At 43.7% G+C, this 26,099-nt stretch overlaps 1 long non-coding RNA gene across 7 annotated transcripts in view; it reads left to right on the top strand.

Annotated features, from left to right (window-relative positions):
• The window catches only part of LOC102165777, a 55,963-nt gene extending 31,874 nt beyond the window's left edge, over nucleotides 1–24,089 (top strand). For 3 of the 7 annotated variants that reach the window (XR_002346671.1, XR_002346672.1, XR_002346670.1), the window contains 5 exons: nucleotides 8,726–8,926; nucleotides 9,890–9,952; nucleotides 11,006–13,656; nucleotides 21,171–21,307; nucleotides 21,948–22,770. This is a non-coding gene — a long non-coding RNA (uncharacterized LOC102165777). Of the gene's footprint in view, nucleotides 1–15; nucleotides 4,699–8,725; nucleotides 8,927–9,889; nucleotides 9,953–11,005; nucleotides 13,657–21,170; nucleotides 21,308–21,947; nucleotides 22,771–22,819 lie in introns of those variants that run through there. The other 4 variants (XR_002346675.1, XR_002346673.1, XR_002346674.1 and 1 more) reach the window with 4 other exon arrangements.

Genomic DNA, 26,099 nt, shown 5'->3' with positions numbered 1-26,099 from the left:
CTAAATTTTTTTCTTTTTTGTCCCCTTATCTTAAATTTTCCTTTCTTAAATTTTTATTTATTCAAACAATATTTCTCAAGTTCCTAATATGTGCTGGGCACTGTATTAGGACCCAGAACAAACAAAATAGACGTGGTGTCTATTCTAGAACAATCTGATGGGTGTGGTATCAGTGATTTGTATAGTTGGTTTCTGATTGACAGTAATCTAGTGCTAAAGTCACAGGATATTAAGTGGATCACATATTCTTACATGTTCCAGTTTTTGTAACATGAGAGGGTAGAGCCAGATAAGGGGGTCTCTCTGACTGACTGCCAAGGCGCCCCCCAGTTGCCTAGTGAAATGCCTTGTCACCTGGGTGTGATGTTGGGCCTGTAGTTCCCGAAGCTTAGAGGCCAGTGCTTCGTGAAATACTTCCTGAAACGAGAGAGGACACGCTCATGGTAACTAACAGGAGAATGCTGTAAATCCAAACGCTGATTTTCTCCTTTTGATGGTGAATAGCCCTTTCCATCTGCAAAATATCCATTTTTTATCACCCTGAATGAATCCTACCTATATTGGGGTCCCTGAGAGGCTGAATTCATAGTCAGAGGAATAGTAAGTGTAGACGAAATTGAAGTCAGGTTTTGTGGGTTGTCTTGAGGAATCTTTTATCCAGACCATGTGAAGCCAGGCCCCATGGCTGCGAGCCCACCGTGTGCCCTGAGCCTGTGTCTGGATGGTGAGGGAACCTGCAGCCAGTTCCTTTCTAGGCCCCGTTCCCTGGGTTCCTAGATGACCCCATCGGTATGCAAACCTCCCCAAGATGGAGTTCAGTCCAGTCAGACCCTTAACTTAGCCGTCCCATCTCTCTAAAGTGATCTTTCTTGTCTCTGACCTCGTCCGTCGTGGCTTATGATCGCTGCCAGGCCCTGAGAGTTCTCCAGCTCCTCTTCCACCTCTGCCTGATCTCATCATTCTCTCCACCTTGCCTGTCACTGCCTGCAACAGAACTGCAGTCCTTACGTAATCCGTGAGGTTTTTTGTTTTGGGCTTTTTGTTTGGTTGGTTGGGCCTTTCCATTCCTTCATCCATTTAATCCATTTCTACTCTCTTTACTGATCAGCTAAATTTTAAGGAAGTGCTTTGAACTGAATTCAGCCCAAGCTTTCAGACAAAGAAGATCTGGTTCTTAATCATGACTGAGACTCCCAGGGTCGAGTTTGAAAATATCAATAACACCCATGTTTCAGTCTTTCCTCCTTCCCAGGGGCCCTTGCTGCCCTGAGCCAGGTTGGTCTCCCTGCTTCCAGATGCCCCCTCCTTAACCCCGGGGTCCGGGAGTGCTTGACTTCCAGCCGTCTTGATTTCTGTGCCCTTGTTATGGGAGTCTTTGAAAGGTGGTAAGGTAAGCAGCCACTGCTTCGCTTTCCTAAGTCTGGACCTTTGTTTGGATGTCTTTACGTTTGCAAAAGAATGCCTACTTAAGCCTCATACTTTTTTTTTCTTTTGTTTTTTTAAGGCCGTACCTGTGGCACATGGCAGTTCCTGGGCCAGGGATTGAATTTGAGCCACAGCTGCAACTTGAGCCGCAGCTGCTGGCAATGCTGGATCCTTGCACTGGGGATGGAACCCGAGCCTCTGCGGTTGGGTTCTTAACCCCACTGCTCAGTGGGAACTCCAGCTTCATACTTTGATATTATATTCCTGACCATTTGACCTCATCTCTCCTGGCGGCACAGAACTGAATTTCTTTTGGACTATGAACGGTGACTTCACACTCTGGGCTTCATCATCCATTCACCACCATCTGTTGCTAAATGCAGACTCTAGAATTGAACCCCACACGCTTCCTGCCTGGGAATCTAGTGCATGATATCATCTTCGTCATTACTTTTGAGATTGCCTACCTTGGGGAATTAATGTCCTGGCTAGTGGCGTTTTCACTTCCCACTTTAGGACTTTTGGGTATGATGTGTTTTTCAGAACTGTCCAGTGTATTAATAATAGACAAGAACTGGCGTCACATGAGCACATGGGGCCTTGAATATTAAGGTCTCTGGGGATTCAGAAGAGCAAATTATAGAGTACATTTTATGTCTTGGAAAGGGAGTGAGACTATAATGAATTTTTAAGTTAGCAAATTGCTTAGTCTCCTGAGGCCCTGCAGCTTGCCGAGGTTACAGGGGTAAAAGGCACCTGCACAGAGGAATTTCTAGGTCAGAACCAACATTTAAAGTAGTGGTGTGTTAATGCTTGAAAAGAAATAATGCCTGCATTTTTTATGACGTGTAGCTTTTGCAGCTGGATCTAATGAACGATGCTCCAAGAAACTGAGCCATTTTCCAGGCTGCTGTTTCCATTAGTTACGTCCTGTGCCATAGAGCCCATAGCCCATTCTTAAATTAAAGACAGCTTTGCTAAAAGGACAGCCCAGTACATGAATGTGAGTGGAGGCCTGTGGCAAATGCCCAGGGCCCCCAGTTTTTTAAAAACCTTGCTAGTCTTATTTGGCTATTTAGTCAGCAGTTTAACTTAAAATCAAATACAGTTTCAAAGATTCTGAGTTCATGGGGCTTTTTGAAAAATGAATCCTCATGTGATTAGTGTTTGATTAGAAGTGATCAAAGAGGACCGTTTTCCTCACAATGTCAAGTGGAGATGTGTCATCAAAAATAAGAGCAGAGCTCAAAGGTCAATTAAAGATTCCATGACGTGTCATGATATTAGCTCAGAAGAATGTGGGTTTAAAAAGAGAAATAAAGTATTTTGGCGTCTTCAGCAATAGGCTAGAGAAGTTATGACCTAAACTCAAATGTAGTCCTAAAGACCATAGTTTTCTAAGGGACCAAAACCATGGAAATAAAGAATATATACTCTACTCCATGCCCATGAGAGGAGACGCTATGGACACTGACTCTTGGACAGGCTGGCTACCTCCTGCCACCGTGTTTGATGGTAGGCCTTGACTGCACATCGTCCTATGAACGTTGTTGCCCAGATCATGATAGGTCTTGTCCTCCCTTAAATGTCCCTCCATGTCAGGTACCCCCAAGGTGCTGTCTGCTGTGCTCAGGTTCTAGCCACTCTTCTGCTCTCACCTCCTTGCTGAGCCCTTCTGCTGCCCTGGAAACATCTGGGCACAGGGCCAGTTCTGCTGGTCTTTGGGTCTGCTGTGGGCTGGGGTGGGCTTCTGCTCCATGCCCTTCTGTTGCATGGCTGACCCTGCTCCCTCACAACTCAGACCAGAGCCTTGGACAGTGAGGGCAAAGACTCCATCTTCTCCTTTCCATCTCTTGGTCTTCCTTTCTCTGGACACCCCTACTAACCCATAAAAAACTGCTTCTTGCCCAAAAATGAACCCCTTCAATTACCAACTCATGCCAGACTTCTGCAAGTATCACTAGGTCACCAGTTCTGCAAACCACAATTAATTGGACACAGACTCCCCTGCTGCAAGTCAGTTTTGCTTGAAAAACAGGATATGCAGGAGCCGTGGAAGTACACTTGCCAAAGGAAGAGTGAGTTTTCAGACAAGCATAAAGGACAAACAGGATTCCTCCAAGGAATGTTAATACCTTTTGATCGATCTTTGAGATTCTCTGCAGGCCACGATAAATAGAACCTTCTTTATTTCTCCCTCATTCCTCTGCACTTCACCTAAACACTGTAAAAAGATACAAAGACTGCAGAAAGTTTGAAATGGAACATTCAGTGTTTCTACCCTCAAAAAGTAACCCCACCCCAAATTATCAATCACGTATCTTTCTTTCTCATGTGTGTACCCTTGCTCCTCTCTCTCTGTACATGCGCATACATTCTGGATGTTGTGTAATAGATCTTCCCTCTTTATCGACATATGTAGATAGACCTTATTTTTAATACGTATATTGTTTAGTATATTATGTAGGAGTATTATAATGAATTATGAACTATTGTATTTAGAAACAAAGCAATATACCACAGGATTATCTGTCCTAAATAACTGAAGGCCTGCCTATGTCACAATGCATTTTTCAGGAGAATCAAGTCAAAATACTTTCTGTTCCGATGATTCTGATCAGTGTTCACCACAGGACAGAACTCTGAAGGATCTTGTTTATGCTTATTCCATCTAAGTAAATGATTTGGGTGTTTTCATCCTGGATTCACCAAGTCACTAGTGTTCACATGTGGTTGAGATCATAAATTCATTTTAAAAGCATGCTTGGAATTTTGCAATTTTACAATTCGCAGCAAGCACCAGATAAATTCAGTACTTTCTAACAAGTAGTATCTTTAATCACTCTTACTTAAGCAGGTAAATGATGGTTCTTTGTATAGTAGATGCAGAACTGTGATGAATTCATTTTTCTGCTCTGTTGTGCCTGTGCTGGTAGCCTCTCCCTGGCTGCAGACAGTGAAGGAGGCTCTTCCCAACCTGGCTTCCTCCACAGGCCACACCCCAACCTGGCTTCCTCCTCAGGCCACACCCCCAACTGGCTTCCTGCCCAGGCTACACCCCCACCTGGCTTCCTTCCCAGGCTACCACCGCCAAGGTCAGCAGAGAGGACAGTCGCCCAGTGCCCCCAGGTGCTCCTCAGGACTAGGCCACACCTCCGCTCGTCTTACCCAGCTTCCTGCTTGTCTGCTACCTCCCAAGCTCCTCTCGCCAGTGGAATGGCTGGACCTTGGAGTGGACTGCTGCTCTGAAGGCCCTCTCGCCACCGCCTGAATGTTTGGAACCTGGTACTTGGGGTGGACAGCACCCCTGAGGTGCGCTCCGGGGCGGGGCAGGGGTAGGGTAGGTTCTTAGTCTTGCGTTCTTTGCACTAAGTGGTTGTCACAGTGCACATACGTGGGCCCTGGGGCGAGTGTCTTGAGGCTTCAAGGCCGTACTCTTCTCTTTAAGCACCCAGCTCCTTTGAATTTCGTGCTTCACACTTTACCTCCGGCTCTGTCGCTGTTCCCCGTGGCTTCATTCAGGGGGGCCCAGACTCCTCATGTCTCCTGTCACCAGTCCTGGCCTTGTTCTTAGGGATTTGCATCCAGCCCTTGGCCTCTCTGACCCTGGATTGGTTCTTCCCGTGTCCGCTGCAGTCCCACAGCCCTGACCTTGACCTTTCTGTTGCCAATAGCTGGACTGCCTCCCCCGTGTTTCCTGCAAGCCTTCTTCCTGTGGGGGGATACTCTGTGCTGGTCTCACCTACAGCAGCTCATCTGGACCTTTCCTTCATTGACCCCTCTCCCTTTTTTTCTTGTATGCTTTCTGTTCTTAGTGTTGGTTCCCCACATCCAGCTTGGATGCTTTGTTCTGTCACTGTGAGCACATCCTGCAAACATCTCCCTGCCCCTCTTAAACCTGAAACTAGGGATATATTGTGGAGGAAAAACACTCAGAAATGTTCTCCAGGCTCTCTTTAAATCCTTGGCCACTGCACCATGAGGCTTCATTTCCTCAATATACTAGCTTCCTCCTCCCGGAAAGTGACTGTTTCATTTATTTTCCTCTCTCCTAAATTCTTCTCTCCACTTACATTGATCTGATGATCTTGTCTTTCTTCCTACTTACTAAGATAAATAATACAGCAGGAATCCCCTCATCATTCTGTCATGGTTCCCTCAAATATCTTCTTTCTACCTGTAACCATAGTCTGCATTTTACTCCTGTTTCTGTGGGTGAAGCTTTCCTGAGCGTATTATTATTATTATTATTATTATTATTTTGGCCATGCCTGTGGCATGTGGAAGTTCTGGGGCCAGGGATCAAACAGGACCATAACAGCAACCCAAGCTGCTACAGTGACAATGCCAGATCCTTAACCTGCTGTGCCACAAGGAAACTCCTGAGTGTATTTTTATTAAAATTTTTAAAAATTGAAGTGTACTTGGCTTACAATGTTATATTAGTTTTAGGCACACAACAGGGTGATTTGATATTTTTGTACGTTACGTAATGATCACCACAATGAGTACGGTTACCACCTGTCACCATACAAGGCTATTTCAATATTACTGACTCTATCCGCTATGTGTGCTATTCCTGTGTTGAACACCAACCTCCTCTTGTGCCCTGGTCTTGTCGATGGGAAAAAAAAAAAAAAAAAGAAAATGAAAAAAACCCACACAACGGGTAAGCTGTGAGTTTCAGCTTTACTTATGGACTCACAATACATCATGTTTTAAGATCTCTGTCTTAACTAAACTTAGTACAATTTAAGGGCAATTAGGTATAATACTTCATGTGGAAAGGAGGAGACTCAGTACAAATCATCCCATGGCCAGCCAGTCTTTACAATTTGAAGAGGTCACAGACACAAGAATTTGGCATTCACAAATCTTGTTTTTAGACTGGTGTTTATCTTTAAAGCATTATGGCAGGGAGACAGTGTAAGTAAATATAAACCAACTAAACTAGCTATCACTTAAAAGCTTTTAAAATCAAGGACAGGAGTTCCCGTCGTGGCGCAGTGGTTAACGAATCCGACTAGGAACCATGAGGTTGCGGGTTCGGCCCCTGCCCTTGCTCAGTGGGTTAACGATCTGGCGTTGCCGTGAGCTGTGGTGTAGGTTGCAGACGCGGCTCGGATCCCGCGTTGCTGTGGCTCTGGCGTAGGCCGGTGGCTACAGCTCCGATTCAACCCCTAGCCTGGGAACCTCCATATGCCGCGGGAGCGGCCCAAGAAATAGCAACAACAACAACAACAAAAAGACAAAACACACACACACAAAAAAAAAAAAAAAAAAAAAAAAATCAAGGACAAAACTCACAGCTAGGTTCCTTGGATAATATATGTCTAACTTTTATGAACCTCATTAAAATCCTAACTCTAAAGTTTACTATATAACTAGTTAGTAGATAAACACTATGTTTTAACTAAGTTGGATTTAAATAGGGGAAAGTCCTTCAGGATGAAATTATATTATTGTTGTAACTTTGTTAAATCACAAATCACCACAGGAAAATAAGAATGGAAAATAAGAATAAGTAAATAATCAGGAAAGACTGAGGAAAACTGAATAACAAGTGAATAATAGAAAAGACTAATTCATCCATGGAACAATCCCCACTCAGCAACACAAAATGGAAATTATTTTCTGGGAAATTTAGTTTTCCACGTATGTCAGCAGGTGAGCCTTATTGTCTTCTGGGGCCTGTCCTTGGAATTGTGGCGTGCAGGCAGGCATCCCCTTGTTTAGGAACCTGTCCTCGGAATTGTACCCTTCACACAGGCCCCTTTTTCTGATTAGGAGCCTGCCTTTGGAATTGCACCATTCAGGCAAACTCCCTTCCTCGGCTCCGTGTATCTTCTCTGCTCCCCGCACAGGTCCACGGAAGGAAGGATGGGGAGGGAGAATTCAAAGCTTTGCACTTCGAATGTTATGCTTCCAGGAGAGGGATTGGGGACCTGGGAGACCAGGCTGGCTGCTTCCTTATTTGGAGGCTCACCCACTTGCATGCTGGAGAAAAGGGGAGGCTTTATAGCAGTGCTTGGTGGACCCATGCTCAAAGCAGGGGAGGTGTGTGTGCGCGCATGCGTGCGTGCGTGCGTGGGCATGGACATGTAGCCTTCTGCACAGCTGAAAAGCAGCATCACACTGATGAGTAACATAGCAGTAGTAGCACAATTGAGGGCTTTCTGCAGGTCAGATACTATGATAAATGCTTTATGCCTGGACCCATGTAACTCTTGTAATAACCATCAGTACATCTATTATTATCATTTCTGTTGTAAACTCATAATATAGGAGCAAAGAGTTTTCAAAGGACATTCAAGTGATAGAATCAGATTTGAGCCCAGGTCTCTGGATGGTAGCACCTTGTGCTTAGTGCTGAGCCACACTACCAAGGGCGGGGACTGCCGGTCCAGGCGAGAAGCACCTGGACCCTAGAACCTGCGGTGGCCTCTTCCCCCTTGCAAGGCACTACAGCACCTGGGGCTCTGGGCTGGAAGCAGCCCAGCAGGGAACAGAGGGCTCAGGTTCTAAGTCGATACTGCTGGCATTTCACCGACTCTAGGGGGGCAAGGTGTTGCAACTGTGGTGACCAGAGCTGAGGATTTACTGGGTGGCAGAAGACCTCTGGGTCAGGAACCATCTGTGGACCAACTTGGGCCCCTGAAAACCCTAGCTGAATTTTATCAACTGGGAAGCTTGTGTATATTATTATTATCATTCCATCATGTTGTTTATTAGCATTTATCCAACAAGGGCACCCGGAGCAGGCACCTTGCTTTCTCGTTAGCAATATTTCTGTTGCTCTTTGTGGACCCAGATCCACTCTGGCACAGCTCCATGTCCTCAGATCTGATGACAAGTGGTCACTACCCTGAGGGGGATGGGGCTCCTTGGGTCTCACCACAGCTATGCCCTGTCACTCATCTCCCCTCTGGCCCCATCCTTCCACTCCCAGGAGCATTAGAGAGGACAAGGCATTGGGACCCTCAAGAGGTTGGACCCGGACTGATGAAGCTGATGGCATGAGAGCTGAGTGCGAGGGGCTTGGTCTGGCTTGGTCCCACCCTCGGTGCGAACCTGATTGGCTGGTGTGGAAGACCGGAAATAGCAGAAGCAGTGCTATGAGTTCCTTCTACTGAAACACTTTACTGCACCTCGTGTCACCTGAGGCTGTTACCAGGATTGAATGAGATGACCCAGAGAGCCTGTTTTATGAACTGTGGTCCCAGGAATAGGGTGCTTTTAGAGCTTGTAGGCGATGGTGTTATTTGTAAACATTCACTACCTCTCTCTCTTTCATCCCCAGCCTGCTGCTCTCAGGCTTGATCATGAGACTTGCTTTGGCCAACAACCTGCGAGTGGAGGTGATATTTGCTGTTTCTGGGCAGAAGCTCTAAGAGCTAGCCCATAGTTCTCCACGTCCTCTCCCTGAATCTGTCTTTGTTAGGATGTCAGCTTGGGTTCTCAGTGATTCAAAGCTGGTTGTTGACCCAGGATGGATGTGCACGTGAGTACGAAATGGAGGTTGTTTTAAATTGCTGAGAGTTTTTGGGTGGTTTGGTTCTGCAGAAGAGCCTAGTGTAGCCTGAATGATACACAGCTAAACCTGGGAGTCTTAGCATGATGTGGAAATTATTGCTTGGGCGTGAAATGCAAATGCTGTCATCAATAACCAAGATCTAAACGCTTAGAGAAAAACAGGGGAACAATCCTAGTCTTGGTTTCAGTTTGAACTTAAGAGAAAAATGCCTTTTTGCTCTTTGTTGTACTTTTAATTTTTTTCACCATATCTTGTCCTTTGGTCTTTAGCTAGAGTTTAGTTTTTAGCTGGTGTATACACATCCCAATGTGCAGAAATTGCAGTATAATGTATTTCTTTACCTTCAGTGCACACTTTTGGTTTATATTAGTGTTAGGGGATATGATAAAACTGATTATTGCCTTAAAATTATTTTATACATTTGTACTCCATTGTCTTTTTATGTAGGTTATGTACTTTTTGGAAAAGTATCATCCATGACATAGTTTAGCTTGTTTGAAGGCAGTTAATAATGTCGCCACAATTTATAGGATAAAAGTGTTGTAATTTAAAAATTAAGACAATGTTTATCTTTAAAAGTTTATTTTTTAATAATTAAGACTGCCTGAAATGAATACACATTCTTTTACTTGTCCAGACATATTTTTATTTTTTTGCATTTATTTTAAAATGAAAATAGAAGTGCTTAAAATTTATTACTACTACCACTGAAATTTATTTTATGAGATAAATAATGAAAACTATTTTTTACAAATCTCTACTGCAGGGGAGGTGTATGGTATTAAAAAAAAAAGTCAAGTCATGTGAGTTGACGGGGGGAAATAAAGCACATTCTTTGCAAGGTTGCTTCATGTGTCTTGCACATATGGGTGTGTAATATGTGTGTGTGGAGGGGGGAGAAATATTTATTCTCTTCTATTTTGTTTTTAGGATTTTTATTGTATTCTTGCACAGAGAGTACAAGAGCAATATCAAGAAACACACAGCTCTAAGGTATGCATTTCCTATGGATAATTCTTCCAGGTTTAAAGGAAAGTCATCAATAGATTGATTTGATATTTTTGATTTGAAGTTCGGGGTCAGCTCCTGTCAACTGTGACTGTGGTGAAAGTCAGTGGGGTGTTAGAACCACTTGAGCCTTGAAGACACACACCTGGATCTGCATCTTAGTTATGTGCATTTGGGCAAATATTCCTGTTACCCTCGTTTTTTCAATATAGAAAATGGATATAATGGTATAGTCTTCCCTGTTATAGATTCAAAAAAGTAAGACTGGAGTTCCCATCGTGGCGCAGTGGAGACGAATCCAACTAGGAACCATGGGGTTGTGGGTTCCATCCCTGGCCTTTCTCAGTGGGTTAAGGATCTGGCATTGCCATGAGCTGTGGTGTGGGTTGCAGATGCAGCTCAGATCCTGCATTGTTGTGGCTGTGGTGTAGGCCGGCAGCTGTAGCTCCGATTCAGCCCTAGCCTGGAAACCTCCACATGCGGCAGGTGTGGCCCTAAGAAGCAAAAAAGAAAAAAAAAATTTTTTTTGGACTTTTGTTTTAATCAAGATAACTAGAGCAGTGCCTGACACCACATATTCAATAAATATTTGTTGAATGAATGAATGATTGAATGAATGAAACAGTTACATAAACCATATGAGTTTGAATCTATTTCTGGATCCCTCATTCTCTTCTACTGCTTTGTCTATTCCTGGAATACCACTAAATCAGTCAGTGCAATGATCTGTCAGAAACCATATTTGTGTGGTGTGTGTGTGTTCTTTAGAATATTGTTCATTTTTAAAACAAATGCATCCAATGAAGTAAATACATTTTCATCTTTTAATTTACATTAATGTATTTATGTATTTCCCACAACTGATATCACACTAGCTGTATGTTACATCACCTCTGAATAAATGACTGAATTAGGACAAGACAAACAGTGGAACAATTTTTTAAATCAAGGATAATAATCACCAAGCAACTGAGAGCCATGTAACTTAAAAGATGCTCAATTGGTTTTTTATTTCATGCATTTCTGGTTTTGTTACAGCCTCTCTCTTCCAGCCTGGACTTTTAAATGAGAAATAAAGCTTCAAACAAAGGAAAGAACAAGAGATGTAGGATAATTTTGTCAATAGGAAGTTTGTAATCTAAAGAGAGAGACCAGCCACAAAACTGTATTATCTCCTGGGTGCAGCAATAAGATACTATGTAAAATCCCCGAATGTGTAGCACAATGGGCAAATGCAAGTAGATAATAAGGAACAAAATATGTCTAAGTAGACCCAATTCGGAAGTCAAGGCAGGGAGAATCAGGGCGAATGGGCATTTTCAAGAGAGGCTTCTATCAATCTTGAGGTAAGGGCTATTGATCCCACAGTGGCATACTCAGATCAGAGTCTTAATAGCATCTTAGAAACAGGAAAACCACTATGTATCTTTGCAAAATACTCACCATACTATGCTATATAGCATCAATTCTGACGGCAGGTAGGTGAAAACTTAGCCCATTGATGTTCTGGATGAGTGTAAATTCTTTGTTATTGCTTGAAGGAAACAGCACTGTTGTAGCTTTGGGAGTTTTATATTTCCAAGGATGATAAAAAGATCCTTTGCATAAGGTTTTGCTTTTGCTGTTGTGGATTCTGAGTCTTGCACCCCATATATCCTACAAAGAGGCTGGAGGTCCCAGGCCAGCAAGAGTTCTGGCGGAGGTGCAGTAGAAGTTGTGTGGCAGATTAGGGAGGAACTGGGCTTTTCAGTCCTGGTATTGCCTCTCATTAGCTCAACAACTTTGGACAATTCCCACACTTATTTTACAGTGTGCTTGGATATAAGTGTGTAAACCATGCTTCTATCGTCTGTAAATCTGATGCTTTACTATCTGCCTCATGTGTACATGCTGGACATGCCTTGCTCTGGGCGGCCCAGTAACGAGCCTCGTCACCTTCCCTGGCCCCTCCCCCCTCGCTCCCTCTCCAGCCCCTTCAGAAGGAGCCCTCTCCCCAGGCACACTTCTGCAGTGCAGACCAGCCAATCCAGAGTCCATACCACCAATCACATCCTTTCTCAGCCTCTGCCACTTGGGACCCTGCACCTTTGTCCCAGTGACCCCAGGGCTAGATCCCAGTTAGCGGCATTTCCTCTGCCCAGAGCACTCATCAGTCCTAACCCTACTCACTCTGTCTCCTTAGTCCTTTCTGTGGCAATCGCAATACACATCTGGATCACTGTTCCCCACCCCCTCTGCTTAATGACCAGCCTGGCACTTGCTCCTCCCTGGACCTGCCTTCCCAGTAGCAGCCGTCTCCTGATCTGGTGGCCTCACTCTACCTCTGACTTTCTGTTAATACACTCTATTGTAAAGCAGGGAGGAACTGACTTAAGTCTGCTTAACTGTCGTGGAGGCTCAGAAGGATGAGAACAGGGAACTGTAGAGAATGTTTTTCTAGGTCTCAGGGGCCACTTGGCTCTGCTCTGCTCTGCTCTGCATACCTGCTATTCCTTGTGCTTTCAGAGAGCTGGCTTCCTTTGCTGTCCTGAGCATGATTCATTTGAGTTGCCCTTGGCTGACAAGTCTGTTCAAATCCAGCATTCATACCTTACTCCCTTGGGTTTTTCATGTCCTTCTTCCAAATCCCTGTGGGAAAAGAAGTCTGATCTGGCCAGTCCAGGCTTGGATCAGCTGTCCATTCATCAGCTGCAGACATGCTTACAGACAGGGAGTGGGGGCTGCAGGGCTGTGCACCAATGTCTAGGACCTCAGGACTTTTGCAGTATTTTTCAAAAAAGCATTTAAAGCGATTCCATAACAAGAAAAAAAAACCCATAAATAACTGAAAAGACGGCAAATCATTATTCTTCAAAGGCAGATTTGCTTGGTCAGATAGTTCATTTCCCAAAGAACAAAAATAAAATCAAGTGCTCTAGAATATTATTAAGCCCAGTCTCCTATTAGAAATTATAAATTGAAGACTTCCCAGAGTTCTAAAGCAAATTCTGAAAAGAAGTCATACCTATCATTTACATTATAAGTAAACAATATAGTTTATTGTTGGAAGTTCCAGGAAAGCTAAAACTTGGAACTTATTTAGCAGTAAAGGAAGAATTGTTTCAGAGACTAAGTTGAACGGTTACGGAAGTCTAGCAAATATGTAAAGGTAACAGCATGTGTGTGTATTAGAGTTTGGAAGGACTGGAGGTCAGGGTGAAGGGATTTAAAGTAGTTTGGCTAAAATAATCTAACATTAGAACTTCTATTTTCAAAAGGGATGATTGAACGATTTTGGTTTCAAGAGGCATTCTGTATATGATGAAGTACAGTGGTGCTCCTTTGTTATGGGCCGAATGTTTGTGTCCCCCCAGATTCATAAGTTGAACTCCAGCCCCCAGCCTGGCCGCGTTTGGAGATGGGAATTCTTAGGAAGTTAAGTGAGCTCTAAGGGTGGGGTCCCCGCCTCATAGGAATAGTGTCTTCTACGAGGAGACACCAGAGGGCGCTCTCGATGCTCCCACTCCGAGGAAAGGCGAGGGGAGGACCCAGCGAGAAGGTGACCGGCGGCCTGCAAGGGGAAAGAGCCCTCATCAGGAATTGCATCAGCCAGCACCTTGATCTTGGACTTCTAGCCTTCAGAACTATGAGGAAATGAATTTCTGCTGTTTATGTCACTCGATCTACAGTATTTTGTCATAACAGCCCAAGTAAGTCTTTTCTGCCAAGATACTTACTTTAAAGACATCATCACAGTTGTGTCCTCTCTGAGTTATGTCCATGCCAAAACGAAGAACTGCAAAAGTCTGCTCTGTTCCCCACAGAACTCTGCAGGAGGAAGCTAACGTTTTTCTCTTTAAAATGTGTAAATGATGTCAACACTTTTCCCAAATTGGTTGGTGAAAAGTGCTTCTGGTTGTCCCAATAGAATATACAGATGAAGATGGTTTTTGTAGGGTAAGATGCTAAAATCGGAGTTAAGGTATTTTTAACTTAAGTATTTTTTAAAACTTCATGCTCCCACTTTAAGCCCATGAGCTCCACAGTGGCTTTTCCTAGTTTCCAACTGGAGCCCAAATCTGAACCTGGGATTATTTCAAGGCACACAGTCACAGGGATAAAAGGCCACAGCTGGGACATCTTAAATCTCCATGACCCTGTAATAAGAGCACACTAAGGAATGGGGGTGGTGACACAGACTTGTTGGTGAGGAAGTGGTTGAGCTCCTTAGGCGTATGGTAAAAGCCAGCTGATCAGAGATGGGTGGGCTTTAGCTACAGGCTGCTTACTTATTCTACCCTCCGGTGAAGTCCAGGTTCCCACACCTGAAGTCAGAAGTTAGTTTATGGGCCACATCTGGCCTGTAGGAACTTTTTAAAAATTTGCTAACATTTAAACACATAAAGATCTCTCATAAAAATTAAGCTTTTCGGGTTCCCTTTAAAAACTGGCAGCGCTGGCTGGACCAGAATAATGCATATATGCATATGTCATGAGGTCTCTAGGTGCCCAGTCTCCACCACTCCCTGATGTCTTTACCTGTCGCCTTCCTCTCACTCATGTGGGTCATTTGAGATCAGAGACCTTTGAGAAGTTTGCTCCAAGCCAAAAGTAAGTTGGTGCAGCCATTATGGAAAACAGCATGGCAGTTCCTCAAGAAACTAAAAATAGAGTTGTTACATGATCCAGCAATCTCACTTCTGAGTACATATTGAGATAAAACTATAATTCAAAAAGATTCATGTGTCCCTATGTTCATTGCAGCTCTGTTCACAATAGCCAAGACATAAAAGCAACTTAAATGTCCATTAATAGACAAATGAATAAGGAAGATCTGGTACATATTCACAATGGAATACTATGCAGCCATAAAAAAGAAGAAATGATGCCATTTGCAGCAACATGGATGGACTTAGAGATTATCATACTAAGTGAAGTAACTCAGAGAAAGAAAATACCATATAATATCACTTATATATGCCATCTAAAATATGATGCAAATGAACACATCTATGAAAGAGAAACAGACTCATAGACGTAGAGAACAGACTTGTGGTTGTCAAGTGGGAAGGGGAAGAGATGGAGCGAGAGGTTGAGGTTAGCAGATGTAAGCTATTATATACAGAATGAATAAACAACAGGGTCCTATACTCAATATCCTATGATAAACCATAATGGAAAATATATGAAAAAAGAATATATATATATATCTGAATCACTTTGCTGTACAGCAGAAATTAACACAACAGTGTAAATCAACTATACTTCAATTTTAAAAAGAAGTTTGCTCCAAACCAACCTTCTCTTTCTCAAAAGTCAGTGGGCAGCTGGATCAGGACAACAGCTAAGAAACTATAATCAACTTTAGTCATTGTTACAAATAAAATATGAAAGAGGGGTTCCAACAGAATGACTGTTTCTGTGTAAAACAGACAAACAAAAACTCCTTCTTGGGGAAACCCCCTCCCCAATCCCTGAGCAGAAAGATTCAGTCTCTGGAAGAAGATTTCGATTTCGCACTTCAAATCAATCTGCCTTTCTACTTGAAATTCAGGAACCCTGTAGGTTTTATGAAACCAGGTACCAGGAAGCTAGCTCCTTAGCCACTCTGAGGGCTGGTGGGGCAGGACAGGCTTCAAGTGCAGACAGAGGCAGCAGAGATTGGGTAGGAAATGAAAAGGGGGGAGAGAGAGCAGAGAGGAGGGCAGGCAAGCATCTTGGGCTCCAATGCCCTGTGTTTTAGAGCCCTTTTGAGTCACCTTAGTCCCAGGCTGTTATTGTTAACTAACCCACCAGGTGGTGCTCTGAAATACCAAATACCCTTCTGTCCTTAATTTAAAAATTACACTGCCTGGATTTTCCGGTGCTGACAATTAGTACACATGCCTGGTTATACTTTATTGGAAAATATTTATATAAATATATTTTCATTAAAAGGATGAAATTTAGGAAAATTGGAAATCCATTTAAATTGTGTTCTTTGCAGTGTTCTTAAAATTATCTTTATGCATTATAAAGTGGAAATTTTTTCTTTTTCATTTTTGGCCACTCTGCGGCATATGGAGCCAGGGATCAGATCCCAGCTGTAGCTGCAACCTAAGCTGTAGCTGTGGCAATGCCGGATCCTTGACCCACTTTGCCAGGCCAGGGATCAAAGCTGTCTCCCAGCTCTCCTGAGATGCTGCCCATCCCATTGGCAACAGCAGGAACTGCTGACTTTTTAAAAATCAAGAGAATTACAATGAATTATAATTACAATGTTTGTGCCTGCTAAGTCAGTATGTTTACCATCCCCCTCCCAGTTTCTTAGGGCTGAAACTGGCTCCCTGTTAGAGCCATCTGTCCCCACTGTGTGGCTGTGTGATGCTGAGAAAAGTTTGCTGGAGGGGTCTGATTTTCCGCATTCAGCCTGGGCTCCCCAGACACAGCCTGGCTCCATGCTCCTCTTCAGTCCTGCTTTTGGTAAACCTCCATCCTCTGCCTTGTTCACACCCTGGCTTCCTCTTAGCTGCCTCCAAACACTGTTCCAGAAAGTTCTGACTCTGTTCCCCTCCCAGAGCCTCTGAGAACAAATTCAGACTGGTTTGTAGAGTTGTTATGGAACAGTATAATTTAAGGACAAAGAAACAGATGACATGAGGAAAAATGTGCTTTGAGGCTGTGTTCACCAAGATTTGGCATGAAATCATCATAAAAATGACAAGTGACAATGTGAATATAGCAACAAGCTTTGGAGCCAGACTATCCTGAGTTCAAATTCTGACTCTCCCATGAGTTACCTGTGTGCTTTTGACTAAACTAGACTCTTCAAACCTTAGTTTTCTCTCCTGTATAGTGGGGGTAATAATTTCTACCCTGCGTAGTTGCTGTGGAGATCAGATGAGATCACATGCTTAGAGCACCAGGCTAGCCAGCTGCCCACCAGTGCCCTCTCCTTTCCTGCCCTTACACTGTGGTCAGCTCAAAAGGTGAACTCTGGAGCCAGTAACAGGGACAGGCATGTGCTTCCTGAACCTTCCTCCGCCTCAGCACCTGCACTCACACCTTCTTGCTGCTGATCACCTGCTGGGTCCCTACCACCCTGATGCTTCCAGCCCACCTTGCCCCCTGCTCTGTGCTGCTCAGGTGACCCCTGATGTGGCCACTTGTCTGCCTTCCTCCTGGAGTGGCTGTTACCCCTGACACCATGGCTCCTGGGGACCTCCTCCACTTCCCTCAGCCCCAGTGGGACCCCCATTCAAGCTGCTGGGTCAACCCCTGTGTAATTGCCCTGCTGCAAACACTGCCACCAAATCCCCAGGGCTGAGGTTCTAGGAAGAGAACTGATCAGCTCCCATACAAAGCATCTCTTGGACGCCTGAACGTGTGCAGAAAAGTTGTGATTTTTAAGTTGGACTTGAATCTGGTGGTCCATATGTCCTGACAGAAGCTTGGACCTCTGCTAGGTCAGCTTGTGAGCTGCAAAAGTGCCCCTGAAGAGCTACACCCTCATAAAACCTGGGTCCTTTCAAGGCAGGAGTCCACCCAGGGGAGCCCTGGTCCACTTCGCCAAGGTTGTGATAGGAAGGCTGGAGGGTGAGGGCAGGTGACAGATGGAAGGCTGGGTGAAGAGCTCAGAGCAGCTGGTTCCTGCTGGGCTGTATATGCCCCACACAAGGCGTCTAGGAGCTCGGGGACTGGGAACTGCCAGCCAGTGCCACTGTGACTAAAGTCTTTAATGTAAAAACTACACGAGGCTAAATTTTAATAAGTTGAGTGAATTCTTCATGGCAGAAAAAGCCTTTGTGGAGAATAAAAAATAATTCAATAAATGGACTTTCTAAAGGGCTCTTTGTAGCATACGAACTGTTTCAGAAATATGGTAGAAAGTTTTATCCAGGGACTATTAGGTTGGTTTTTAACACATGTGAGTGGGCCCAGGCATTTTAAATTCTGAGAGAAGTAGTAGTCTTATTTTAGTAGACTCTTTGTGAATGTGCTACTTTATTAATGGCAGAAATGGGTGTGAAAATCTGCTCCTGTTCCCAGATTGTATTTGTCATGACAGATACAGAAGCATTGTAATAAATGGCATTTGATCAAGTTTAGGGTTCTGTATAATTATGCTTAATGCAGGTTTTTATCTCTAAAAACGGAAAACTAAAGACTACTCCACAAACAGCACCAGCTATGTGAGCAATTAACCCAAATGCCTGTGGTCCCTGCAGTCCCAGTGTCAGAGTTTTCAGGAGGTCAAAATATGATGCTTCACTTGCCAAAGTGCTTTCCTCTTAATCTCGAAAGAGTACCACCTCTAGTGGTTCTGTGTTCACCCCAGATTCCACCTGCACTCATTCTCTCTCAAATACCAAAACCAAACCAAAACACTAATTATTTGGAATGCTTTTTTCCCCCTTAATAGTGCAGGTATTTGATCATAGGGTATTTTTGGTTTTATTTTAAATTTTGCTTAAATGAGGTTTAAAAATCAATGCAGAAGTTCCCGTTGTGGTTCATCAGTTAACAAACCCAACTAGCATCCATGAGGATGTGGGTTGGATCCCTGGCCTCGCTCAGTGGGTTAAGGATCTGGCGTTGCCATGAGCTGTGGTGTAGGTCGAGAGGATCCTGCATTGCTGTGGCTGTGGTGTAGGCTGGCAGCTGTAGCTCTGATTGGCCTCCTAGCAGGGGAGCCTCCATATGCGCTGGATACGGCCTTAAAAAAGACAAAAACAAAAAAGCAAGGGAAAGGGTGGATCTTATGTGCAAGCTCAAAAAGCCAGTCTCAGAGGTGTATGTATTGCATGCTTATGTAACATGATCCAGATGATAAGGTTATAGTAATGAAAGGCAGATGGGCTGTTGCCCAGGCCAGTGCTGGGGGAAAGCTGTGACAACTGAGGAGTGACACCAGGGAGCTTCTTTGTTGTGCTAGAACAGTTCTACATCCTGTTTGAGGTGTTGGTTACTTGAGTTTACACATGGGGTAAAATGTCCTATAACGATAGACCAGAAAAAGAAAAGAAGAAAAAGTATATAAAATCTGTGAGATCTGAATACGGTTTATACCTGAGTTAAAAATACTGAAAAACTGGAGTTACCCTCATATCTCAGGGGTAACAAACCCCACTAGTATCCATGAGGTTTCTGGTTCGATCCCTGGCCTCGCTCAATGGGTTAAGTGTCTGGTGTTGCCCTGAGCTGTGATATAGGTCACAGATGTGGCTCGGATCCTGCATTGCTATGGCTGTGGTGTAAGTCGGTGGCTACAGCTCCGATTCGACCCCTAGCCTGGGAACTTCCATATGCTGCAGGTGTGGGCATGGCCCTGAAAAGACAAAAAGAAAAAGAAAAACCTCACTGTCTTGGTTCTGCAAGGGCTAAGGCAGGGTGACATGCTATTATTGGGGGTAGCTGGGTGAAGGGTACGTGGGAACTCTACTACTTTTACAATTTCTTGTGAGCCTTAAACTATTTCAAAGATAAGGATAATTTTTTAAAAAAACATTTTAAAGAAATTAGTAGAAAAAGGTAATTAGATATAGGAAGAGTTTCTTTTTTCTTTTTAATGCCAGAATGTTAGTCCTTTGAGTACCTATGGAAATGGTATTAAATGCTTTAGGAAAAAGGGAGCTTTGCAGTAATCCATAGCAATTTTCCAATAATGATTTCCTAAGTAGTGTTTCCTTTTAGTGATAGTTTCTTCTTCTCTGAGTAATTTCCTTTTATTGTTATGAACTTGGCCTCTAGTCTGAGTGCCCTTCTGTGTCTTTCTGGAGAGAGGTTGGGTTATTGGAAGAATCTTGACCAGCAGGTGTAGGTGAGGCAGGAAGAGAGTTTCTCTTTGTTTATTCTTTGCCGAGGGTAAGAGCCTCAGAGTTTAAACCTCTGAATTATTCCTTTGCACAGCAAGAATGTGTTTAGATTTTTTTTAAAACTACCAACAAATAAAGGTACCTCAGTTGCCCTCTAATCCCTGGGTGACTGACTTCTGGAATGTTCTTGAGGAGACACTTGAGAAGGGAGTGGAATAAATAAGAATAATAAGATGGTAATACTTTCTGTGACATCAGCCTTAGTGACGTTGTTGGCAATGTAAGTTCATACTCAAAATTGCTAATTTTCTCATTCCAGTTTAAGACCTCTTGGTCCTACAGGGGTTAAGTAAATTTTCCCCAAATTGTTTTAGAATTTATACTTACCTGAATCTTTAGGTCAATATGATACCAGATATCAAGACAATAATCCTTAGTTGATTTTTATTCTGTCCTTAAAAGGAACAACAATATGGGTGCAAAAGAAGATTTCTGTTTGATATTCAAGACCGATTCTATATTGCTTAATTATATAAACCTACTTTGGAGATTCTTGGAAATAGCCTGCTAAAGTTCAATTTCCTTTATAGTTTTGGCCACTCTAAACCTGTCTCTAAAGCCTTTGGAAATTTTGGGGTCAAGGGAGGCCACATTAAGAATCAAATTGTGCTACATGGAGTGTCTGTGTGGAATGGAGAATATGACTTCTTTTATCAAATAGGACCCAAATAATTAGCAAAGTGGACCCTGGTCTCCATGAGTATATAATACAGTTTGGTGTTGTGGAGTAGATGAATTATAAAATTAACATTCATGAGACATTAATCATGTCCTTTCTAATATTATTCAATGCCTGTCTGTCTTCTCTGCCTTTCATTAATTTTGAAATTTAAAAAAAATGCCCTACTTGTCGTGAGCCTCGTAGGAATGACTGCACAGTTTCTCTGGATGGAATTCTCAATGATTTAGGACTCAGCATTGTCATTCCTTTCTCAGTGCCTCTCCAGACATTTTAAAGACATCATCAGTGATCCTCACTCTCCTAAAGGATGGTTTGGGAATCCCTAGAGTGTAGACTTCTTGAAGGCAGGGATTTTATCCATGTTCCATGTCATGCCCCCATTGCTAGAACAGGGCCTGCCATGAGTGCTCAGTAGCTTTCCTGTCGACTTGAATGGTCACTTACTGTTGGGGAGAGAACTTGGTCTTTGGAGTCAGACTGACCTTAACTCTGCACTGGGTGACCTAGAACAGGTTACTTCACTTCCTAGAATTTCAGTTTTGTTGTGTGGAAGCCGCTGTCCAGACTGAAATTGCATGCAAAGACTGAGCACACAGCTTCGGAAGTACTGGGTGCTTAGTGAGTGAACCCTCCCATATTAACTCACATCATTCCCGTCTTTTTTCTGTGAGAGCTTTCTGTTTTTCAGAATGCAATTCATACAAAAGGAAGTATTTCAGAGAAGACTATCATGACTTTTTTTTGGCCAAGCCTGTGGAAGTTCCTTGGCCAGCAGTAGCCCTGTGATCAGTGACAAAGCCAAGTCCTTAACCTCTAGGGCACCAGGTAACTCCCGACTCTCGTGATTTCTAAGAGGAGTTTCTAGGGGCAGAACTCCTGGGGGGTGGTGGGACTAACTCCTTCCTGTATTCTTTACGAAGCCTAAATCAATCAACCACTTCCACATTGGATCTGCGCCAACATATCCATGGAAATGGCCACTTTCTAGATTTCCAGCAATATTCAGATTCACTATTTTCAGGCAGGAGAGCAAGTTTGGGTTTTATTCTGTTTTTGTTTGTTCTATTTTATTTTCCACTCTTCAAATATATTCATAGTTTGCCCTCTTGGATGTCCAGGATCCAAAGAGCTAAAAAGACAGACTTCTCTCCTCCTTTGACATTTGTGGTTGCTGTACTAAATTCCTCTAACAGAGGCTCTTAAAGCATTCTCATCTTTCAGACTCAGTTGTTGTGGATAGCTTAATCCCTCATGTATTTTATTAATTAATGTTATAATTCATTGGTGATTGCTTACTTTGAATCTCTACATTCTCGTGCTGTGAAAGATAAGTAAGAGTAGGAAAGAAATTGAGGGTATGGGTTTTATTTTTGGGGAGAAAATAAAGAAAAATTTAAATATGTTTATGTTTATAAAATGGCTTAGAGAAATAAAAGTGTTAAATGAGTGGCTATTATAATTACAGGGTTTATGGTGAAACTGGAGCAGTGAATTCTGGTGGAATTACTTGGGAATACAGGCATATGCATGACAGTCTGGGGAAGCCATGTTTGTGTTGTTCGAGGTGAAGAATTATCATCAATATGCTGCTTACATCATAGGCTGTCCAGTGAAGATGAAGTTTCCAACAAGGGCCTAGAAGCTCATGAGCATAAAGTGCTGGTGCCCTCTCAGGAAGGCTGTGAGCTGGAAGTCACTGTATCCATGGAGTGTGGAAAATTCCATCCTGATATGAGCCTGCAATACCCTCCAGGGAACTAATCTAAGAAGCTTGGCAGGTGGGGCAGGAACTCTTAGGTGGGGGTGGTTTCTCTGTGGGGCAAGTGACAGAGTCATGGTCAGGGAGGCCCTTCTGGTAAGAGAAGTGTCATGGTTACGGTGACTCTGAGTGTAAGATGTGTTGGCAAATGGAAGAGAGAATGGCTGGATTAAGAACTAGCTGGGTTGAAACTAGGGGAAATTGATTGGGATGAAAGGGTTGGCCTCCCCTTTAGAAAGGGGCTAAAAGTCCAAATCACCAGGGCTACAAAGACATGGCAGACTTTAATCTACTCTTTCCCCAAGGGCCCAAAAGCTCTAAGGAGGGCTTGTCTAAGGTCCTGGCCCAAAACACATCAGACCTCCCTGGATGTCCTGAACCGGCACCTATAGGAGAAGGGCTTGAGATTCTTTGGGGTTTTTTGTTTGTTTGTTTTGTTTTGTTTGGTCTTTTTAGGGCCACACCCCAGGCTAGGAGTCTAATCGTAGCTACAGCTGCTGGCAACGGAGGATCCGAGCTGTGTCTACAACCTACACCACAGCTCACAGCAATGCCGAATCCTTAACCCACTAAGCAAGGCCAGAGATCGAATCCACAACCTCATGGTTCCTAGTCAAATTCATTTCTGCTGCGCCATGACCGGAACTCCGGATTCTGTGTTTTTAATGAATGCACCTGAGGAATTTTTATGATGGTAAGTTTGGTAAACACTGCTTTAGTCCCGCCCAGGTTGGGATCAGAATTCTCTTACCCAAAAGGCTGGGCAAGATTGAGAAGCAGGGCTTCTGGTTTCAGAGGGACATACAAGCAGTCTGTTAGGAGGCATCCTGGAGCTAGGATGCTGTCTGGGGGAGCGGGCTGCCACTTCCTGGGTGCTGGATTTAGAGGACTGAGGTGTTCACAGTGAGGCTCCGGTGCTCATGGGAACCGAGGTGACCCTGAGGGAGAGAATGGCAGTCACGCATCCCAGCCACAGGTGAGGGCTCTTGACGCAAACGGAAGATTTAGGCTGGGTAGGATTCCTATCTCATGGCCCAGGGAGGCTGTGGGGAAAGGCCGCTCACTCGTGGGTCAACAGCAGGGGGCGTCTCTCCTGAAAAGGATCTTGTTCTTGGATGATAACCACTGGGGTGAACAGACGGTCCTTAGGAAACCAGAGCTCACCACGGAGACTAGACAGGCAGCGAGGTAACCAGTGTGTTTCAAGCCTTTCTCGTTGGGGTCCAGATGCGAAAGGAGCTGGTGTCCTTGAAGTTCACGGTCTTGAGTTCATCAGGGTGGCGGTGGGTGTGCCCTGGGATAGCTGTCCCTAAGAAGAAGGGAGGACCTGAGCCGGGTGGCGCCGAGGAGCCCCTTCCCGAGGAGCCCCTTCCCACCCGGGAGCCCGCCGCCCTGGAGGGTGCCCTTGGGGTGGATCTTCCTCAGGTGAGACCAGAGCAGGCAGGTCGAGGTGGGCGTGAGATGTAAGGGAATGATTGGTTGTTTGATCGGCCCAGAGTGGGACTTATTGGACCGAGAGGTAATGCTTTTGGCTCTGATGGTTCCTAGAAACGGAATGTTTGTGGCCCCACCGGCCCCCTATTCATAGTTTGAAACCTAATCCCCAATGTGAAGGTGTTTGGAGGCCCTGGGAGGCGATTAGGGCATCAGGGTGGGGCCGATGCGGATGGATTCGTGCCCTTGTAAGCGGAGGAAGAGTCGGAGTTCTCCCATCGCTGCCTGAGGACGAGGCAAGAACACGGGCTCTGGGAACAGTGAGCTGGCCCTCACCAGACTCAGAATCTGCTTGATCCTGGACTTTCCAGCCTCTAGGACTGTGAGAAATAAATGTCTGCTGTTTATAAGCCACCTGGTCTGTGGTTTTCTGTTACCAGCAGCCCAAATGAACTAAGACCATCATAGAATGATAGATATTACAACTGCTTAAAAAAATTTCAAATAGTAGCTTAGGGGTATCCTTCTAAATTCTGTTAAGTTTGTTTTCTCTTTCAACAAGAATCTCCCATTATTCCTTTCATGGCCAAAAGACAAGACAGACTTCCTCTTTCGCTGTTCCTTACACAGATATTACAGGTTATATTTTCCATCTTCTCTTTTAGAATCTGTAAACAAATATTTGAGTAAAATTTATTAAATGAACTAGAAGACTAGGCTCTCTTTGTCTCAGAATCATCTCTGCAGTTCAACACCTGAAAGCCAGGTCAAAATCACCTCTTTGTGAAATGTCACTGGACTCCTCTGTCCATATGTGACTTCTCCATCCTCTGAAAGCCCAAAGCATCTTGGTTTGTAAGGTTTTTTTTTTTGTTTTGGTTGATTTGTTTTTTGTTTTTGTCTTTTTAGGGCTGCACTCGTGGCATATGGAGTTTCTCAGGCTGAGAGTTGAATTGAAGCTGTAGCCACCGGCCACCACCACAGCCACATCAATGCCAGATCCAAGCTGCGTCTGCGACCTACACCACAGCTCAAGGCAACGCCGAATCCTGAACCCACTGAGCGAGGCCAGGGATCGAAGCTGAGAAAATGGTGATGAGAGAAAGAGAGACATAGGAATATAAGATAAAGCCAGCTGTTACAGACATTTTTCAGGTACTTGCCGTGCCCCACACACTAGACGGTCCCTCTCCTCTGGAATGCAGAGCTGGGTCAGGGCAGAGCTGTGACATAGGGACCACTTCCGCCCCAAGAAGCTCTCAGAGAGGGGCTTCAAACCATCACTAGAGGTTGAATGTTAATCGTTTAGCCCCCTACCTACCCAGTTTCTCCCCAAAGCACCCTTCTTGCTATTGTTCATCCTAGAAATTAGTCAACATTGTATTCTCAGTTGTGCTGGTGTTTGTTTTTTCTTGTCTTTTTTTTTTTTTCTTTTTCTTTCTTTGACCATGTAGAAGTTCTCTGGCCAGGGACTGAACCCATGCCACAGCAGCGATCATGGGCCACAGTAGTGACAATGCTGGGTCCTTAACCATGAGGCCAGCAGGGAACTCCTGTGCTAGTATTTTTCATTAAAGGCTTTATTTTCTAACTTCATAGATATCTTTGTAGCTCTTTCCTGAAACTTCTTCAAGTTTAAGGGCTTCCATACCAGACTGTAGACCATTCCTATAATTATGCTGGAAGACAGGAAATTCCCTCAGTTTTTCCAGGGAATTTCTATCCCAGCTTGTACGTACTTAGAATAAGTATAATTCCCTGGCAGGTTTTCATCAAGTTATAGCTTCCTTTGTAAAAGAAGCCTCATTTATATTTTGTTTTCTCTACATTGGCTAAATGGCAGCAAATAAGATAAGGAAATGATGATCATTTTCCAAATGTTGTAAGAGCAGCCAATGGCACCAACAGAGTCATTTTTGGCTCCAGAGCAAACTGTGAATGGAAAGCTGGGACTGGACAAATATGCAGAAATGTAGAGCATCCCATGGCAGTGTGAAATGCTCCAGATTTGCCCCACATCACTACCGGATTTCTAGATTTTGGCCAAAATAATTCTGGAGGAAAGTCCCTACTAGGTTGTTTTTTTAAAAGCAAAGCATTTGCATTAGGAACATTTGAAAAATTATAAGAATATTTACTCTGATTTTCTATTTGTATCTCTGTATGGAGCAAAAGTAAGAAAAACTGATTGTAGTATAATTTTCATTCTCATTGACCCTTTAAAATAGTATTTTAAGTATAATAACTATTGCCTCAGGTAGTAACTAGTAATTAGAATTTTTTCTCACAGGACTTATTTCTTCAAAAATGCAGAATTTTTGCTGCTCTATTTTCAAAAGTTGACTAAATTGCTAACTGAAGCTCATGGTTGAAGTATTCTTCCATGAATTGGAGTTTTACTCCTAGGTAGCTCCAAGAAATGTT

Source organism: Sus scrofa, chromosome 8, assembly GCF_000003025.6.
Source record: "Sus scrofa isolate TJ Tabasco breed Duroc chromosome 8, Sscrofa11.1, whole genome shotgun sequence".
In the NCBI taxonomy this organism is placed as follows: Eukaryota; Metazoa; Chordata; class Mammalia; order Artiodactyla; family Suidae; genus Sus; species Sus scrofa.
Note: the sequence above shows the minus strand (reverse complement) of the source record. Positions and strands in the feature narration are given on the sequence as shown.